The sequence below is a fragment of the Aegilops tauschii genome, chromosome 1 (genome assembly GCF_002575655.3).
Source record: "Aegilops tauschii subsp. strangulata cultivar AL8/78 chromosome 1, Aet v6.0, whole genome shotgun sequence".
NCBI lineage: Eukaryota > Viridiplantae > Streptophyta > Magnoliopsida > Poales > Poaceae > Aegilops > Aegilops tauschii.
In genome coordinates, this window is record NC_053035.3 from 414,335,319 (window position 1) to 414,338,934 (window position 3,616).

A 3,616-nucleotide genomic window follows, 5' to 3' on the forward strand; every position below is an offset into this window, starting at 1 on the left:
CTAGTATGCCTCTACTTGACTAGCTCGTTGATCAAAGATGGTTATGTTTCCTAGCCATTGACATGAGTTGTCATTTGATTAATGGGATCACATAATTAGGAGAATGATGTGATTGACTTGACCCATTCCGTTAGCTTAGCACTCGATCGTTTAATATGTTGCTATTGCTTTCTTCATGACTTATACATGTTCCTATGACTATGAGATTATGCAACTCCCGTTTACCGGAGGAACACTTTGTGTGCTACCAAACGTCACAACGTAACTGGGTGATTATAAAGGTGCTCTGCAGGTGTCTCCAAAGGTACTTGTTGGGTTGGCGTATTTCGAGATTAGGATTTGTCACTACGATTGTCGGAGAGGTATCTCTGGGCCCACTCAGTAATACACATCACTATAAGCCTTGCAAGCATTGTAACTAATGAGTTAGTTGCGGGATGATGTATTACGGAACGAGTAAAGAGACTTGCTGGTAATGAGATTGAACTAGGTATCGAGATACCGACGATCGAATCTCGGGCAAGTAACATACCGATGACATAGGGAACAACGTATGTTGTTATGCGGTCTGACCGATAAAGATCTTCGTAGAATATGTGGGAGCCAATATGAGCATCCAGGTTCCGCTATTGGTTATTGACTGGAGAGATGTCTCAGTCATGTCTACATAGTTCTCGAACCCGTAGGGTCCGCACGCTTAACGTTACGATGACAGTTATATTATGAGTTTATATGTTTTAATGTACCGAAGGTTGTTCGGAGTCCCGGATATGATCATGGACATGACGAGGAGTCTCGAAATGGTCGAGACATAAAGATTGATATATTGGAAGCCTATGTTTGGATATCGCAAGTGTTCCGGGTGAAATCGGGATTTTTCCGGAGTACCGGGAGGTTACCGGAACCCCCCGGTAACTTAATGGGCCTTAGTGGGCCTAGGTGGAAGAGAGGAGAGGAGGCCAGGGCAGGGCCGCACGCCCCTCCCCCTCCAGTCCGAATAGGACAAGGAGAAGGGGGCGGCGCCCCCCCCTTTACCTTCCTCCCCTCCACCTCTTCCCCCTCACTCTCCTAGTCCAACATGGAAAAGGGGGGAGTCCTACTCCCGGTAGGAGTAGGATTCCTCCTGGCGCGCCTCTCCCCTTTGGCCGGCCGAACCCCCCCCCCCTTGCTCCTTTATATACGGGGGCAGGGGGCACCTCTAGACACACAATTGATCATTGATCTCTTAGCCGTGTGCGGTGCCCCCCTCCACCATATTACACCTTGATAATATCATAGCGGTGCTTAGGCGAAGCCCTGCGTCGGTAGAACATCATCATTGTCACCACGCCGTCGTGCTGACGAAACTCTCCCTCAACACTCGGCTGGATCAGAGTTTGAGGGACGTCATCGAGCTGAATGTGTGCTGAACTCGGAGGTGCCGTGCGTTCGGTACTTGATCGGTCGGATCGTGAAGACGTACGACTACATCAACCGCGTTGTGTTAACGCTTCTGCTTTCGGTCTACGAGGGTACGTGGACAACACTCTCCCCTCTCGTTGCTATGCATCACCATGATCTTGCGTGTGCGTAGGAAATTTTTGAAATTACTACGTTCCCCAACACCTCTCTAGGACAGCACTCCAAGCGGCGGCCTTCCTCGTCGAAGACCTTGAAGAACATCGTGGAGGCGCCGTCATACTCGAAGTGGACGGCTAGGGCGCCCTCCACACGGCAAGCTCGAGCGACCTCACCCCAGCCACGGGTCATGAAGATCTTGCCCGGGGAGACGGCCTCGACTACCGCCCCTATCGCTGGGGCGTCGCACTCGGCATGCTGCAGCCAAAGCTCAAGGGGACCCCTCAAAGGCATCTCGGCAGAGAAAAATTACGGGAAGCGGATCCAAGTGCGCGGAGGCATCGCCGCCCACATCACGAATTCGTGCAAGGAGCCCCCGGCGTGGGTTCCTGGGGCGACGGCACACGCCACCGCAGTGCGGCGACCATGGCCGCGGCGCGGACGGCGCTGGTCGCCGCCTCTCCCTCTGGAGCCCCCGGCTTGGGCATATAGAGGCAGTGGATACCCGGGGGGGAGGCCGCTCATACCAAGGCCTCAACACCTCCGGCCTTGCGACTACGGCGCGGCGGCGGGCCAGTCTCTTCTTCGGCGGGAGCAGTCCCGGCTCGTCGCAAGGGGCATTTCCCTTCTCTCCGGCAGAGAACCTCTGGATCGGCGCCATGGGAGTCGCTGCGAGTGATGAAGCAAGGAAGAAGGAGCGAGCGGAGTAGGAAGAGATGGGCAACGGGGGCTCTGCCCCTCCCCCCATTTATAGCAGGAGAAGGCCAACCGGCGACCCCCACGATCGCAGGTAATGATGATTTTTCTGCATGCACCAGGGACTCGTCAAATCGGGCAGTTGCCGAGGCAGCGTGGGGAAGCGGAGACGCCCACGTCCCGTCAGTCGCCACTCGTCAACCGAGGCCGCAGGCTGTTGGGGCCCGCGGCGCTCCGCACTTGCCCCTTGGCTTCTCCTTGAAGCCAAGTCCGAGCGCGCCTTGGCCCAGGGGCTACTGTCGGCATCCTGGGAACGGGGTTCCCCAGACTTGCCTGCCTGCGGCCCACGGCGTGGCTCCACCAGCGGCCCCGTACGGCCCATCTTCATCAGCCAATGCTCAAGACCCTCGCGAGGGGCCAAGCCTCGTGAGGTGGACGACGCAAGACCTCCTCAGGGGCGGCCTCACTAGGCCGGTGATACGTCTCCAACGTATCTACAATTTTTGATTGTTCCATGCTAGTATATTATCTCTCTAGGATGTTTTATATGCATTTATATGATTTTTTATATGATTTTTGGGACTAACCTATTAACCTAGAGCCAAGTGCCAGTTTCTGTTTTTCCTTGTTTTTGAGTATCGTAGAAAAGGAAAACCAAACAGAGTCCAATTGACCTGAAATTTCACGGAGCTTATTTTTGGACCAGAAGAAGGCCATGAAGTAAAAGAATTGGGCCAGAAGTGTCCCGGGCTACCCACGAGGGTGGGGGGCGCGGGCGCGCCTCCCTACCTCATGGACAGCCCGGAGACCCCCTGACTTGTTCCCGACACCAAAACCTCTTATATATACAGAAACCTCCAGAACGTAACGGAGGCCGGGAGTTCCGCCCCCGCAAGCCTCTGTAGCCACCAAAAACCAATCGGGGCCCTGTTCCGGCACCCTGCCTGAGGGGGGAATCCCTCTTCGGTGGCCATCTTCATCATCCCGGCACTCTCCATGACGAGGAGGGAGTAGTTCACCCTTGGGGCTGAGGGTATGTGTCGGTTTTAAAACCGGCGGATCTCGGGTAGGGGGTCCCGAACTGTGCGTCTAAGGCGGATGGTAACAGGAGGCGGGGGACACAATGTTTACCCAGGTTCGGGCTCTCTCGATGGAGGTAATACCCTACTTCCTGCCCGATTGATCTTGATGATATGAGTATTACAAGAGTTGATCTACCACGAGATCGTAGAGGCTAAACCCTAAAAGCTAGCCTATGATTATGATTGTTCTTGTCCTACGGACTAAACCCTCAGGTTTATATAGACACCGGAGGGGGCTAGGGTTACACAGAGTCGGTTACAAGGGAGGAGATCTACAGATC